Raw genomic sequence first — 18,190 nt, forward strand, 5'->3', positions numbered from 1 at the left:
GGGTCCTATCCATGGCCGATCATGGAGATGGCCCAGGGCTAGGCAGTGTTTTAATACACTGTGCATGGGGTCACCATGAGACAAGAGGCCGATTTGGTCACACCTAACAACAACAACAAATAAGTACATATTGGTTAACTGACAGGCTGATGAGAAAAGGAAGAAAAAATGGTGGAAATACAAATTAGATTTAAGATATGTTAGACCTGATTTCTGTACTCTCAAGGAGGACCTAGGCATTATCGTCTTTAGGGTCTACCGCCCCCACCCGCCCACAAACATACAATTCCCAGTGCACATCTAGTAGACACATACTAATTTTCAGTTAATCCAGCGACTAAAGGACTGCTTTCCACACTGTGGTTTGCCCCACTTTATAGAATATTCCAAGAATTAGACTTTTCTCCCTGCTTCAAAAATATTTGTTCTGGATCTTATCTGATCTGAAAATTTCTCACTACTGGGTTATTTCCATCAGGGGAAAAAAAATGTTGTAATTTTCTCATCTTAAAAATAATAATGTATTGACCTCACTTCCCCCTCTAGCTACAGATCCATCTGCTCCTGATTTCTACACTTCTTTTTACAGCAAAACTCATTAAATTTTTGTCTATACTTGCCATTTCCAATTTCGTCTCCCCAAATCTCTTGAATTGACTCCAGTCAGGCTTTTGTCTCAACCATTTTTCTGAAATTGCTCTTATCAAGGTCACCAATAACCTCCAACTTGCTAAATCCCGTGGTTATTTTCAATTCTCAACTTATTTAACCTATCCAGAGAATCTGACACAAAGGGTCACTCTGTCCTCCTTGAAAGCACTTTCCTCACTGAGGTCACAGGACATTGTACTCTCAAGCTTCCTGTCTATTCACAGGTCACTCTTTCTGTCCCATTAGCTGATGTCCTCATCAACCTGACTTCTCAATACTGCAGTATACCAGGACTCAGTTCTTTGTCCTCTTCTCCTCCTATGGGCAATCACTCCCTTGGGGATCTCATCTGCTTTTCAAGCTTTAACGATCACTTATATGCTGAGAAATTTATAACTTGACCTGCTTTTTCTCAACTCCGCACTCATAGATCCAACTGCCTACTTGACATTTTCACTCAAATGTCTAATAACAAATAAAGTTGCCATCGAGTTAATTTTGACTCATGGCCACCCCATATGTAACACAGTAGAACTGCTCCATAGGGTTTTCTTGGCTATAATCTTTATGGAAGCAGTTTACCAGGTCTTTCTTCCAAAGTGCCACTGGGGTGGGTTCAAACCACCAACCTTTAGGTTAGTAGTCAAGTGCAAACCATTTGTGTCACATGGAACCTCAGATTACTTACTATGTCCAAAACCAAACTCCAGGTTTTCCTTCCTAAACTTAGTGTGTTCCCCACTTCAGCAATGGTGTCTCCACTCTTCCAGAGGCTCAGACCCAAAAACCTCAACGTCACTCTTAATTGCTTTCTTTCTCTCTACCCTCCAACCAAACATCAGCAAATTCTTTAAATTTTGTTTTCAAAATATATACAGGCTTTGACTATTTCTCACCACTTCTTTTGTTACCATCTTGATCCAAGCCACCAAACTCTCTCCCCTACACTAGAATAAGATTTTAGCAATACAAAGATAAAAGATCATCGTGCAATAAAAATTATAATAGTATATGGGTTTGGCAGGTTCTAGTACATAGCGGAAGGAGCCCTGGTGGCACAATGGTTAACTGTTTGGTTGCTAACCAGAAGGTCTGCTGTTAGAACTTACCTGGTGACTGTGGGAGAAAAGACCTGGTGATCTGTTCCCACAAAGATTACAGCTTAGTAAACTTTATGAAGTTCTACTCTGTCATATAGTGTCACTATGAGTCAGAATAGACTCAACTGCACACGATAACAACAACAACAGTACATAGTGGAGGGCAAGAGCAGGTCAGTGGTCGAATTCATGGCTTCCATTTTTTTTTTATGCAGGAGATGGTGTTCTATTTCCAGCCAATGCCCCTCGTGTGCAGCCTCCGCTCATTTGTCAGTGGCGACTTGTATGTTGCTGTGATGCTGAACAGGTTTCAGTGGACATTCCAGACCAAGGTAGACTAGCCCTTTCAAGACCCAATTATTTTCTCCTTTGAATTTTTTGTTGACACTACTTGTTTTCACTGATGGAAGGCATGCTGATTAAAGGACCAATTTGGAATTTTTTGTTATGAGTTGTGGTTTTTGATATCCATTATCAGAGATTACATATGTTCCAGCAGACCCTGGGTGTTATAAATCCTGCCAATATCAGTCAATGACAAAATGTTTTGTTTTTTTTTTTTTAATTTCTTGAAACTTTGCAAAACCTGAGGTAAAACATGAAGGACCTGGCAATGACTGTACATACATTTTATTCTAGTCTCCTTCTTCTTAGCCTTTTTATTATTTTTCATGAAAATTTTCAAAACATGGTACAACGCATTCTTTTTTACTGCAAAAGCAGTACTTGAGGCCCAAATAAATGAAGCCAAGTGATTTTTTTTTTAATCTCAGGAAAATTACCACTACAATGCATTCTTCATTATTGCAAAAGTAGTACTGACAGGCCACACAAATAGAACTAAAGGAATTTGAATCTCAGGAAAATTACCATACTATGCCTTCTATGAGTTGGAATTGACTCGACGGCAATGGGTTTGGTTTTGTTTTTATGTATTCTTCATTATAACAAAACCAGTACTAACAGCTAAGATGCAGAAACAGCTGCCTGGAATACTGCAGAACTGCTCACAGTGGTACATGCCACTTGCTATATGTGCAAGCAAAGACTGAGCCCTAAGACTGGATGCAGAGTGAGAATAACCTATAGGAGTTTGAGTCTCTTGAAAAGTTCCACTACAATGCATTATTCCTTATTGCAATGGCATTATTTGCTGTTCAGAAGCTAGAAAAAACAGAGAGCCAGTAACACCTGGACACAATGAATGGTGTCAAGGGGAAAATGGCCACTATGATTGAATGAAGATTGGGAATAGCTTAGTCTTGTGATAAATACACTCTCACGAGAACATAGTAACTATGAAAGATAGCGAGGAGGCTTATCTCACAAAAATAAAGGCAAATCTGCCAAAAATTTAGAAAATACACACATCCAGGAAGCATCACCTAAGACAATGCTCGACCTACACAAAAATGAAGCTCCAATTCAGGGTTCTTGAGTTTAATGCATTTCAAAAGGCTCCCACCTTGAGCCTAAATGTGTAAAATTGGATTACCTTTTTCCCAAAGAACTCCAGAGGGATAAAAAATGGTTGGGATATCGTATGTCCCATGAATCACGAAAGGGCTAGGAAGAAAGACCCAGAGGTCTATTTTCAAAATTCAGCCAGTGAAAACCCTATGGATCACAACAATCCAATCCTCTTGTGCACAGGGTTGTAGTGACTCTACAGCAGCTAACAAAAATAAGTGCTTCAGCTTCTGTCCTTACCCACCTACTGTCTGTTCTCAACACAGTAATCAGAGGGATCATTTTCAAAATAAAATCAGGTGATGTCACCTTTCTGCTCAAAACCTTTCTATGGCCTCACATCTCCTAAGAAAAAAAGCTGGAGTCCTTACAACAACCTCCCCAGTCTACACTGTCTAGCACCTATTATCTCTCTCAACTCATCTCTCACTATTTTTTCAAATAATTCTCTCTTCTTTAGCCACCGTGGTCTTCTCGCTATTCCTCAACCATGCCAGGCATGTTCCCACAGGCTTAGCACCCGCTGTTCACTATGCCTTCATTGCTATTCCCCCAGACCTCCACCGGCTTTCTCCCTCATCTCTTTGCAGGCTTTACTCAAATTTCATCTTCTCAGTGGCGCTGTCTCTGATCCCCTTATTTTACATCAGAGCTATCTCTTCTCCCACCACTTTTCATCCTTCCACCTGCTCTGTTCTCTTCACTTATTACCAAGTGTTTTATTATTTTTGTTATATTGTCTGTATTTCCATACTGTAGTGTAGACTCCATTAGGACAGAAAATTTTGTCCCTTTTGTTCACTGCCTTATCCCCCTTGCTTAAAACAATGCCATGGTAGGCAATCAATAAATATTCAGTGAAAAAGCTGTTCTATACCAATGTGTTAGTGACTTTAGTATCCTAATAGGATCAACTTAGATTCAACTCATTCCAGCAACCACAGTTACGTAACCCAAAGGAATAACTCTAATGAGGAATATCAGGCCACATAGATCAAGATTGTAGCACCAAAGAGTCTAGTGGAGAGATATTTTGGGGTTATTTGGCCTTGTGGTACCCCTCAAATTACACTATTGTCAACTGCTATGTGAAAATGAACCAGGGGTTATTGTAAGCCACATGCTCTATATGAGTCACAAGAGTAGTATGGCTGCCAGAAAGACTAATGCAATAGTTGACTACATTGATAATAATGTTTTTTAATGGATATCATAATCCCATTTTGTTCTGGCTTGGTCAGGCCATATTGGGAGTATTATGTTCACTTCTGGAAGTTATTTTTTCAAGAGGAATGTTATTCAGAGAAAATCAACCAGGATAGTGAAGGGTTTAACCAAGGTATATAAAGAAAAATCAAAGGGACCAAGGATGCTCAGTGATTACATTATGTTTAAGAGCAAAGTCTAAAAACATTCACTACTTGTGCCACCAAACTCTCATCCTTTTTCCTTGGCAGACACTATTAATCAATCGTAATTCTTTTTCCTACAAGGTTTGCCCTCCAAACAGCTACTATCTAATCGATGTATGGGAGTTGGCCTCTGAAATGAAGGGTACTGATTATTCCAGCCTTAAGGGAGTATATTAGTTTCTGAAGGTTGCTGTAACAAAGTATCATAAACCTGATGGCTTAAAACAATAGAAAATTTATTCTCTCACATTTCCCAAAGCCAGAAGTCCGAACTCAAGGTATTGGCAGGGCCATGCCCTGTCTGCAGGCTCTAAGGAAGAATCCGCCCTTGGTGTTCCTTGGTTTGTTGACATCACTCCAATCTTTGCCTCTGCATTTACATAGCATTCTCCCTGTGGGTCTCTATGTCCAAATTTCTCTCATTATAAACGGACACCAGTCATATTGGATTAGGGCCCAATATGACCTCATCTAAAATTGATTACATCTGTAAGTACCCTTTTTCCAAATAAGGTCACATTCACAGGTACCAGGGATTAGGAAATGAACATATCTTTTTGGAGGACACAATTCAACCCACAACAGGGAGGCATGATTTTTTTTCTCTTGAGATATTTGAAGACCTGCGGTGTTTTCATAATGGTCCCATTTAGTTACAGAGGACAAGCTATAACTTACAAGTGGTAGATATTCAGGATAGAAAAGAACATTCTAATGGTAATAACTGTCCAAAAGTAAGGTCTTGGACCGTAGGGAGTCTAGAAGACCACTAATAAAGGAAATCTCTTTGGAAGATGAAAAATTATACTGGATAATCTCTAAATTTAATCCAGCTCTAAAACTCTACGAATCTTTTCCTACCTGGCTCTGCTAGGCAAAGCCAGGGAAGGTGGTCTGGTGAAGAAAGTATGCAAAGCAAAATCATTTGCCTTTAAATCGCAATTATCTTACTGAGGATGATAACAAAATCAGAACAAAAGAGACAATGAACTGGGTTAAACACAAAGAGATGAAACGATTATTTCTAAGTTTAGTAATAATCGCAACAAAACAACTTTTTTAACTTTTGGAGGTTGTATGTCTTTAATTTATCTTAGTACTTTTCTATTTCCACATACTTCAACCCTGGGTCCTACTCTTTTTGGTTAGAAGCCAATTAACTCTGTTAAATACAGCTAAGAGGCAGCTGATGCCAAAAGCTTCCCTCACTGTGTTCCAAGAGTTGGTAATTCCTTCCCTAATGACATAGTAGAAACTCTGTCGCCACAGTTAAGAGCAGGCTAGAGACAATTACTATATTTAAGCCGAGCTTTGCAGGTTATCATACCCACATCTGCAAGCTATTCCCTTTATAAACCTTTTGGAGTTATTTGCCACAGAACACTCATTGGAAAGTGCCAGCAACTACATGAGGATCAACGACTGAGATGTATTCTGCGTGGCTAGAAGCATAAACCTTTCTTTTCAGCAACTGCACTCTCCCACCCCTGACTCTTGGAGTCATGCTCCTCTTATCAAGACAGGAAATCTACACTTGGGGTTAAACAAAGAAATCCTCCAGCAACACCCACCCACTGGCCTGTGAGAGGAGAGCAGCCAAACCAGAGATGGATCAGCTGTACAGTCACCCTCTGGATAATCTCCCTGAAATTTAAACAGGAAGAACGTGAAAGAACAGGGATTCTGTGCAAGGATGGCGTGTTCTAAAAGAAATTAGAAAGCATGCTGGATCCCATTGAGTACTGGGATGCTGTTACTTGAGCAAGTAACGGCTGCCGTGGGCCTTGGCACTCCCATCTGTAAAATGGAGCTGGCGATGCTTTGCCATACTGCCCTTAGGGTGAAATAGAAAGACTAAAGTAAATAATAGATGTGAAAGCACTTTGAAAAGGATTTTAAGCATTATTTAAATGTTAGGACTATTGTTATGAACATTATTTTGACCCTCTGATTATAATTACCTATAAAATTTCATGCAGGGATTGTTATCCTAAAACCAAGAAGAAATTGAGGCCAGTGGAGCTCTAATGCTCTTGCATGGTACCTTTAAGCTAGTCCAGACTTTCTGAGTTCCTCCCTTTCTAATCCAGAATTGTAGGCCTTGAGTTGGCTACTTCTTTCTCATCATTCTATCCATGCAACCCGTAACCTGAAAACTGAAAGTCAGTTATTGCTTGAAGGAATAAGAGTGTCAATCACGAGGGATATGTACTTATGCATGAGTCTCTTAAATAGAAAAATCACATTTCTGTTTACTGAATAGTCACCAAATTTGAATCCCACCTCCTGCCCCCCTTTTCCCACCTTACCCTGCTCTCCCGACTCCAGTGAATTGAACTTACTTGGATTTATTCATGTTCTATCACTGCTACCAAACAGATGCTTTTGCAAGATAGACAGACACCTCAGTTTTTTATGGACTATTTTGGTAGGTTTGTTTTGTTTTTTATTTTTAATCTAAGTCCTTTATTTCTCCATTTGCTTCCATCTGCCTGAGTTTCAATTTTACTCCAAAGGCAGATAGAACAACAACAAAAAAAAAGTTAAACTTTTGAAAAGCTATTTAACAAGAGCCTGCAAACAAAAATAGGGGGTCAGTACACAGAGGGCCCCTATATTTTTATTTCTAAGCACTTGCTAGTTTTTTTAAAATTTAATTTCTTCTTCTCCTTTTTTTTTTTTCTTTTGTTCTTTCTAAGGGAAGAGTCCCTGTGTGGTGCAAACATTTAAGTTCTCAACCACTAGCCAAAACATCAGTGGTTCAAATTCACCCAGAGACCCTCAGAAGACAGGCCTGATGATCTGCTCCCAAAAGGTCATAGTCTTGAAAGCCCTATGGAGCAGTTCTACTCTGTACACATGGGATCTCCATGAGTCAGAGTCAAGTTGACAGCAGCAAATAACAACAACACACAAGGAAGGAAGGGAGTGAGAATGCAGGACAAAATCAGCGGTTACAAGGAGGTTTGTAGCTACCAGTTAGTGTGGTTGGTATTGGTGTCTCCAATTACCCTGGCAAGGCAAATTTCTCAAAGATTTTCCAAGACTTCCCAAAAAGACAAATGAATTACTCTAGAGCATGATTCAGGAGCACTGGTGGCACAATGGTTAAATACTCAGTTGTTAACCAAAAGGTTAGTTCCAAATATCTGGCAATCTGCTTATGTAAAGATTACAACCAGGAAAACCCTATGGGGCAGTTCTGTTCTGTCATATGTGTTGCTATGAGTTGGAATCAACTCAACAGCACACAACAACAGAGCATGATTGGTTTTATGTCCTTAATTTTATGTTCACTGTAGTCATGGAGGGGCCCTGGTGGTGCAGTGGTTAAGAGCTTGGCTGCTATCCAAAAGGTTGGCATTTCAAATCCACCAGCTGCTCCTTGGAAAATCTGTGGGGCAGTTCTACTTTGTCCTATAGGGTCACTATGAGTTGGAACCAATTGAACGGCAACGGGTTTGCTTTTTGTTTTTACAGTTATAGAAAGGAGCCCTGGTAGTACAGTGGTTAAGTGCCCAGCTGCTAACTAAAAGGCCAGCGGTTCGAACTCACCAGCCACTTTGCTGGCAGGAGAAAGATGTGGCAGTCTGCTTCCATAAAGAAAAAAAGCCTTGGAAGCCCTATGAGGCAGTTCTATTCTGCACTATAGGGTCGCTGTAAATCAGAATCGACTCAATGGCAACAGGTTTTGTTTTTTGTATACTCATGGAATTCTAAGAAACGCCAACTAAAACTAAATACCAATGTACTTCCTAAGCTAGTTTAATAAACGACAAAATGTAGCACTGTCTTTTCAGTCACTTAAGCTAACTGAACCTGCCCCTTCTACAGAGCTGAATATAATTCTAATTTGTATCATAAGATCATATATATGCTAACATATTTTATTACAAAAAAATGGAAGGAAAAAATTGGAGTCAAATCCAGCCAGTGGACAAGTAAATTCATCATATCTAATTTAAGTGTTACTTTAAACCTACTTGTTTTACTTTCTACTGTAAACATAGTTGGCATGTAATTTGATAGAACGATGTAAGGTTATGACAAATGTATCTCTGTGCTCTCATAAATTCCTTTAAGTAGCAAATAAATAGCACAACATTAATCCAGAAAAGATGAAACTTTAGAAGATATAGAATGGAATGCATATGTAATAAAGGACTAGGGCTCCAGCAATCACTCAATAAATATTCACGGTTTCTTTTTCATGTTCTTTGCCTGCCCTTACCAATCCCTCATCCATCTTTGGTCAGAATCCTAAAACTTAAGAGAATTCTGCGAATAGCTAGTCCCCAGGTCCCTTGAAGTCCATAAAGGTGGTAACAGAGAGCCATAAACTATTTTCAATATTTCAAAACTCCTAATGTCATCTATTTTCTGTGATAAGACTGTAAAAGATAACTAAAATATCATTTTTTTTATTCTTGTGGTTATGTTATGGTTAGTTAAACTTAGTCAACCTGCTCTGATCTGGTTGGCAGTTGTACATGTCTTTTGTGAATAAAAAGAAATGTGAAACAAATAAGCAATTACTTCTCAGTAAATGCAATTAGATAACTATTTGAAAGGATAAAGAAAAAGCAGTTGTCATCAAGTCAATTTGACTCATTGTGACCCTGTGTGTATCAGAGTAGGGTTTTCAATAACTGATTACTCAGTAGATCTCCAGGCCTTTCTTCCAAAGTGCCTCTGGGTGGGCTCAAACTTACAGTCTTTCAGTTAGCAGCCAAGCGTGTTAACCATTTGCACCACCCAGGGACCTTGAAGGGATACGGTTCATGTATACAGAAATGCAGTAAAAGTTCTCCTAAAGCTGTCCTGACTGGATGGTGAAAAATTTGGGAATTCCTCAAGTAGCAACTTCTGGAGAGTAAGTTAGTGGAGCAGATAAGAAACAAGAGTCATTTCAGCATGATATGACATTTTGGTATAAGGAATTACTATTTTTCTGATAGGATTATCAATATATTTCCTTAACCATCTCTTATTCTTAACCAGGAGCAAATTCACTGGCAGTAAGTGTATAAATAAAATGATAATGTGTATACACACACACAGACACACAGAATAATATTTTCAGAGGAAATCTAAAGAATGTGGCAAAGAAAATAATTACAACTTGTATGACATGAAACATGAGCCTTTGGCATGTTGTACATAGAACAGGCTGGAAATTTTAGAAATGAATCATTACTGGAGTGATGGTTCCAAGGGAGTCTGCTAAAAGTGATGCATCCCCTACCATATTTAAAACGTACCTGAGTGACGTGAACGGTTTGTACTTGCCTACCAATCTAAATATTGGAGGTTCGAACCCACCCAGAGTCTCTGAGGAAGAAAGGACTGGTAAACTACTTCTATAAAGATCCCCTCCCCACCCACCCACCCCCCAAAAAACTTATTGCCATTGAGTTGATTCTGTCTCATGGCAAAAACCCTATGGAGCAGTTTTAGTCTGCAACACATGGGGTCACCATGAATAGAAAATCACTCAACAGCAATAGGTTTGGTTTGGGCTTTTATCATATTTGAAGGACCCTACAATTCTGCTCTGTTCTGTAAAGTCACTATGATTTGGATTCAACTCGATGGCAACAGGTTTTGTCTTTTATATACTCGGAATTCTAAGAAACACCAACTAAAACTAAATACCAATGTACTTCCTAAGCTAGTTTAACAAATGACAAAATGCAGCATTGTCTTTTCAGTCACTTAAGCTAACTCCACCTGCCCATTCTACAGAACTGAATATAGATTCCTCATAGATTCCTTTGAGTAGCAAATAAATCACACAACATTAATCTGGTCAAGGCGGCTTAGGGAGAAGGAAGAGCCATTCCCTAAAAGCAAAACAACGAAGCCACCAGTTCAGACGTCTAACAGAGACACAGACAAGTTTACATTGCCTTCCAATAATGATCTCTATTTTTGGTGATAATAATAGCTTGACCTTATTGTGTTCATTTTTTCACCTACTCCTATTTTTCACCTACTCACTTATTTTTTATTTTTTTATATGCTATTCAACAAATATTTTTTAGCACAACATGTTCTAGTAGTAGTTGAAGAACTATAAAGCTGAATATGTTACGATACTTACCACCAAACAGTTTATATTACAATAGAAGAGGCAGTGAAATAAATATCATTGCAGAGCAATGCTTTATTGAGCACCTCTTATGCCGTAGACACTGTCCTAGGTTTTGGGGACATAGCAGATCAAAACAGACACAAATCCCAGGTCTAGTGCAGCTCATCTTCTAGTGAGAAGATTGCTATAATAAAGATATGTCCAGGGTGCTGTGGGAGTAAGACATTGAGGTCCAATCTAGATTTGGAGTTTGGGGATGGAATAGGTTGGATTTGGTGGCACCCATTGCCTCTACTGTTTGCACCACGTACACAATGGATACGTACAACAGTCACTCAAATATGAAACATCACATGTTGAGACATCATAGAGGCTTTTAGAAAAGGAAGTCATGGTGAAAAACCATGGGTTGTGAATTTCACAATATGCTTTGAAGCAATTGATGAAGTTAGGTTTAAGAATCATTGTCTACAACTGTTATCTCAACATATACCATCTAACCCACCCAATCAAATATTTTCACAAGTCTTTAGAAAACCAGGGAATGAAAATTCATTAATTCTCACCAAGGTCATCTCCCTAGAGGATAAAGCTGACCTTGGATTTTTCATTAAGCCTTGTTATTATTAGTAGCTGTCAAATCTATTCTGACTCATGGTGACCCCATTTGTGCAGAATAGAACTGTATTCAATACTATTTTCAAGGCTGTAACTTTTTGGAAGCAGATCACCAGGTCTGTCTTCAGAGGTACCTCTGGGTGGGTTTGAACCACCAATCTTTTCGTTAGTAGTCCAGCACTTAACAATTTCTATCACATTAATCCTTACCAAAAACCAAACCCATGGCTATCGAGTTGAATCCAACTCATAGTGACCTTATAAGACAAAGTAGAACTGTAGGGTTTCCAAGGAGCTGCTGGTGGATTCGAACTGCCAACCTTTTGGCTAGCAGCCTGAGCTCTTAACCACTGCACTGCCAGGGCCCCACATTAAGCCTTAGTTTCCAATAAAATTAGGGTATTGAAAAGATGATGGCTGCAATTCTTTCATGGTCATAGATTCTGAGCTTTTCAAGGATAGTGCATAATCTAGCATGATTTTGTTATGTGTCGAAAATTTATGCACCCATTTTTATGTACATATGTGTGTAAATTAAATAAACATTGTTTGGGAGATACACACACAATACCGTAGCAGTGGTTACTTCTGGGGTGTGGAAATAAGATTGAATGATGGAAGGGAGAGAAATTCTATAATGTTTAAATTTTCAAGTGATCATATATGCTATTTGTATAATTTTAAAAAATAAATACAATATTCATAATGAATGGAATTATCTCTGTAAAAAACTACTAGGTAATTTAGCTAAATCTCTAAATTTTGCTTTAATCATCTAATGATCTTTTCATTTTCAATGCGGTAAAACGTGTTCATCTATTATCATTACTGGAAGATTTTCCCTATGAAAAAATATGGAAGCATTAGCATTTGGGAGCTTTGGGAGATGTGATTTCTGAGTGTGGGGAAACTGTTGCCATCAAGTCATTTCCAACTGGATTGTCATAGCAACCTTGTAGGACAGAGTAGAATTGCCCCGTAGGGCTTCTAAGGTTGTCATCTTTACAGAAGCAGACTGCCACATCTTTCTCCTGCAGAGCAGCTGGTGGGTTCAAACCACTCACCTTTCAGTTAGCAGCTGAGTGCTTAACCACTGCACCACAGGAATCCTTCAGTGTGGGGAGTAGGGGTTAATGACGGGGTCTCCTTTTCACCCACTCAGATTTGTTCAGCATTTTCTCATTTGAATAGTAATATACAAAAAGAGTCAGAAAAATAAGGGAACAAAAATTAAAATTTTAGAGCTGGAAGAGACTTCATAGGTTATTCTTGTCTCTAAGGAAAATGAGGCCTAAAGAGGTTAAGTGACTTACACAAAGTCAGACTTGGGGTAAATAACCCAGTGACACAGGAATTCAGGTTCTCTTGTGTCATGCTCTCTCACCTGTACCTCCCCGTCCTTTAATCTCCGAGAGTGCCATAAGGTTTAATTTTGACAGCTTTAAAATGCAAACTTTACCAAGCACAACTGCAGTTTCTTATCTTTTGGACACCAAATCATCAGTTGTCTGCCCAATATTACTCACAGTTTCACTCCAGGTTCACCAAAAATAGTTTCTTGAAAGCTTTTCCAGAGGTCCACGCTACATTTCATCTTCAAAACCAGGCGGTTCTCTTAACTGCTTGGCGTTTTCAGGTGGAACCTTTCTGTGTCATGATGTTGAATTTTCTGCCCAGTTCACCTGGAGGATGCTAAGGTCTGTGCTTGCATACCTGTGTGCTGTGACGGACATTACCTGGAGAAGACAATGTCCTCACCTCTCTGCCTTTCTTCAGTCTCTCTCCAAACTTAGGAGGTGCAAACACAAAACTTTTAAACCATGGTTTTAGGAAATCATCTTAGAGGGTCTAGACCCCTAAACCAACTATTTAAGGGTTAAATTCTACAAATGTGAGATCTAGAGACAAAAACCTGCAGGAAATTAAATTCAGAAGTGATAGCAGCAGGGGGACCAAATATTTTTATAGAAAAGTCTTGTCAGTTTGGGGAGTTGTAAAAGAAACTGGGATTGCTCAAGGTTCCTTTTCAACAGGCCCAATTTGGGGCACAGCAATTGAATAACGAGTTTGTGTTGAAAGAACAGTTAAGATGCTGCCTGCTATTTTCATCAGGCACACTAGCTCAAGCACTGGGTGTATTTTCTAATGACATTTGTCAGTGCCCTTAAAGCTGATGCCATTAACAACAGCAGAAGGACCTGTGAGTCACCAGCCCACGCCTGCTGCAGAATGCCATGTACAAGCTACTTTGACCTAATTGAACTGAAACTCAGAAGCTACAGGTTGACCTCTGAAGCCAGTACATTGGTTATCCTTCTGGGGTTGACCTTAACAAAGGTAATTCATTTGGACTAACTCACATGCCCTTCATTTCTTTGGCCTCACTCAAGCGAAGTCATTTTTAGAGATAGCCGTCAACAGTGCTCATTGAGCAGAGCCTGATATCAGCTGGGCAACCCGAGGAGCTATTCTCTGTAGTCCTCTCTGTGTCACTCATTCATTTTCTCCAGTCAACCAAACACCATTTCTCTGGGCACCATGGAGACCTTTGGGTTGAGACCTAACAGTTTACCATATTTGTATCCCGCGGATCATTGCAAGATGGAACATAGGGATACATCTATCTATTCCCAAAATATAACGTCTTTTAACACTGGGTGAAAATATTTACAAAATGAAGATGGCTGGAAAAAAAAAAGGCATGTCTGGTTACACCATGCTCCAAGAGGTATTTTATACTTACAGTTCATTTCTAATCACTTGTAATGGGGTAAGTACTATTCTCAGTAAAAAGCTAAACCTTGTCACTATCTGAAAGCTTCATCCACTTAAAAAAAAAACAGACTCTATACATAAGGCATTCATTTGTAGTATATTTATTTTTCTACTATTTTCGTTTTTCACTCTAACAAATTTATATAAATGATTAAAAAAAAAAAAAAAAAACGTTGCTGTTCAGTCAATGATGGTCTGATTCACAGTCAGCCCCTGGCCTTGTTCTGACTCATGGTATTGAGCTTTTCCACCTTCTCTTCCCACAGACGTAGTCAACTTGATTCCTGTGTATTCCATCTGACAAGGTCCACATGTATAGTCACCATCTATGTTGATGAAAAAGTATTTGCAATGAAGAAGTCATTGGTCTTGCAAAATTCTGTCATTCAATCTCTGGCACTGCTTCTATCACGAAGGCTGTATTTTCCAGCTACTGAACCTTCTTCTTTGTTTCCAACTTTCTCATTCCATTCACCAGTAATTATCGATGTATCCTGATTGCATGCTCCGTCAATTTCAGACTGCAGAAGCTGGTAAAAATATTCAATTTCTTCATCTGTAGCCTTAGTGGTTGGTGCATAAACTCAAATAATAGTCAAAATAACTGGTCTTCCTTGCAGGCATAGGGATGTTATCCTGTCACTGACAGTGTTGTACTTCAGGATAGATCTTGAAATGTTCTTTTTGATGATAAATGCAATGCCATTCCTTTCCAAGCTGTCATTCCCAGCATAGTAGACCATATATATGATTGTTTGATTCAAAATGGCCAATACCAGTCCTTTTCAGCTCACTAATGCCTAGGATTTCGATGTTAATGCATTCCATTTCATTTTTGATGATTTCCAATTTTCCTAGATTCATACTTCTTACATTCCACATTCTGATTATTGATGGATGTTTGCAGTTGTAATGACATCAAGGACATCATCCATGAAGAAAGCAAGAGGTCATTAAAAAGAAGAAATAAAATACCAAAATGGATGTCAGAATAGACTCTGAAACTTGCTCTAGAACATCGAGTAGCTAAAGCAAAAGGAGAAAATAATGAGGTAACAGAGCTGAACGGATTTCAAAGGGCAGCTCAGGAAGACAAAGTATTACAACAGCATATGCAAAGAGCTGGAGATGGAAAACCAAAAGGGAAGAACATGCCCAGCATTTCTCAAGCTGAAAGAACTGAAGAAAAAACTCATGCCTCATGTTGCAATAGTGAAAGATTCTATGGGGAAAATATTAAACGATGCAGGAAGCATCAAAAGAAGATGGAAGGAATGCACAGAGTCATTATACCAAAAAGAGTTGGCCGACGTTCATCCATTTCCAGAGGTAACATATGATCAGGAACCGATGGTAGTAAAGGAAGAAGTCCAAGCTGCTCTGAAAGCATTGGCAAAAAACGAGGTTCCAGGAATTGATGGAATATCAACTGAGATGTTTCAACAAATGGATGCAGCACTGGAAGTGCTCACTCATTCATGCCAAGAAATTTGGAAGGCAGCGACCTGGCCAACTGCCTGGAAGAGATCCATATTTACGCCTATTCCCAAGAAAGGTGATCCAACCGATTGCGGAAATTATCGAACAATATCATTAATATCACATGCAAGTACAATTTTGCTGAAGACCATTCAAAAGCAGCTGCAGCTGTATCTCAACAGGGAAATGCCAGAAATTCAGGTCAGATTCAGAAAAGGATGTGGAACCAGAGATATCGTTGTTGATGTCAGATGGATCCTGGCTCAAAGCAGAGAATAACAGAAGGATGTTTACCTGTATTTTATTGACTGTGCGAAGGCATTCAACTGTGTGGATCATAACAAATTATTGATAGCATTGAGAAGAATGGGAATTCCAGGTTACCTAATTGTGCTCATGAGGAACCTGTACATAGATCAAAAGGCAGTTGTTGGAACAGAACAAAGGGATACTGACTGGTTTAAAGTCAGGAAAGGTGTCCATCAGGGTTGTATTCTTTCACCATACCTATTTAATCTGTATGCTGAACAAATAATACAAGAAGCTGGACTATATGAAGAGGAACTGGGCACCGGAATTGGAGGAAGACTCATTAACAACCTGAGACATGCAGATGACACAACCTTGCTTGCTGAAAGTGAGAAGGACTACAAGCATTTACTGATGAAAATCAAAGACCATGGCCTTTGGATTACACTTCAACATAAAGAAAACAAAAACCCTCACAACTGGACCAAGAAGCAACATCATGATAACCAGAGAAAAGATTGAGGTTGTCGAGGATTTCACTTTAATTGGATCCACAGTCAAAGCCCATGGAAGCAGCAGTCAAGAAATCAAATGATGTATTGCATTGGGCAAATCTGCTGTAAAAGGCTTCTTTAAAGCATTGAAAAGCAAAGATATCACCTTGAAGACGAAGGTGTATCTGACCCAACCCATGGTATTTTCAATAGCATTACATGCATGTGAAAGCTGGACAAGGAATAAAGAAGACTGAAGAAGAATTGACGCCTTTGAACTGTTGCGTTGGCAAAGAATATTGAATATACCATGGACTGCCAAAAGAACACACAAATCTGTCTTGGAAGAAGAACAACCAGAATGCTCCTTTGAAACAGGAATGCTGAGACTATGTTTTATATACTTTGGACAGGTTATCAGGAGGGGTCAGTCCCTGGAGAAGGATATCATGTTTAGTAAAGTACAGGGTCAGCAGAAAAGAGGAAGACCCTCAATGAGATGGATTGCCATAGTGGCTGCAACAATGGGCTCAAGCATAACAACAATTGTGAGCATGGCACAGGACCAGGCAGTGTTTCATTCTGTTGTACACACAGTTGCTATGAGTTGGAACCAACTTGACGGCACCTCACAACAACATCATGCTCACAGTAAATTCTATAAAAGATATTCTCTTTTATTTCTAGTTGCATTAAATTTGCCTTTGAGTTTAGAACTAATATGGGACTGAAATAAGTTTAGAGCAGAAAAGGGTGTTACTGTCATTAAACCAAGGCTTTAGTATAACCAGCTAAACCTGGGCACTAGGTCCAGCAAATTTTTTGATGAAGAAATGTTTGAATCCATATAGATTAAAATGGTCAGTGTATCTATATGGTCGGTATATCTATGTCCTGGTTATTATGCTTCATTAGACAAATTTGGAACCTTGTTCATTCCTATTCCCAGAATCCAGAAGTACACTTTAAATTACTAAAATCTTGTTGCACCCATCATTTGCACAGAAATAAAAAAATGTCTAATGGGATCTAAAGAGCCCTGGTGGTGCAGTGATTAGGAGTTCGGCTGCTAACCAAAAGGTCAGCAATTTGAATCCACCAGCCACTCCTTGGAAAGCCTTTGGGGCAGTTCTATTTTGTCCTATAGGATAGCTATGAGTTGAAATTGACTTGTCAGCAATGGGTTTAATGAGATCTAAATTGAACCTGGTTTGCAATTTTTTCCCCACTAGGACATAGAATAAATAAATTTATTTTCTGTTCTCACCAGTATTGCTGAAATGCTCTCTCAGAGGCTCATTCAGCTTAGTCTCCATGCTCTCTAGTGTTATTGTCATTTTCATTGAACTTTTCTATCCTCCACAGGTACTAAGTATTTTCAATTTATGGTCATGGTAACACTGTAAATCCAATTCCTTTTTTTTTTTTTTTTTAAGCAATTTGTAGGACGTGAATCAAAATTGAAAAATTTCAACATTCTAAAATTCTGGCTTTCATTTTATCCAGTGATACATCAGGCACACACCTTTGAAAAATTAACATTGTACTGACAAATGCCCCTTGAGGCTTTCTTACATAACGGTCCCTTGGCTTAGCTTCACTGACTCACGTAGTTGGCATTCTGAGATTTAGATACAGTCCTCTCCATCTGCACAACAGCAATAGAAAACAACATAGTATGTGTGAGTATGTGTTTAATCGCACATACTTCCCCTCTGGAGATCTTCCTTCAAAAGATGGTTGAACAAAGAAGTTTCCAGATAGGATCTAATACTGGAATTTAAAAAAAATGAATACTAAAATTCTGACTCAATATGGTACCACAAGCCAGGATGACAGAAGGCGGCT

This window comes from Loxodonta africana, chromosome 2, assembly GCF_030014295.1.
Source record: "Loxodonta africana isolate mLoxAfr1 chromosome 2, mLoxAfr1.hap2, whole genome shotgun sequence".
NCBI classification, from domain to species: Eukaryota; Metazoa; Chordata; class Mammalia; order Proboscidea; family Elephantidae; genus Loxodonta; species Loxodonta africana.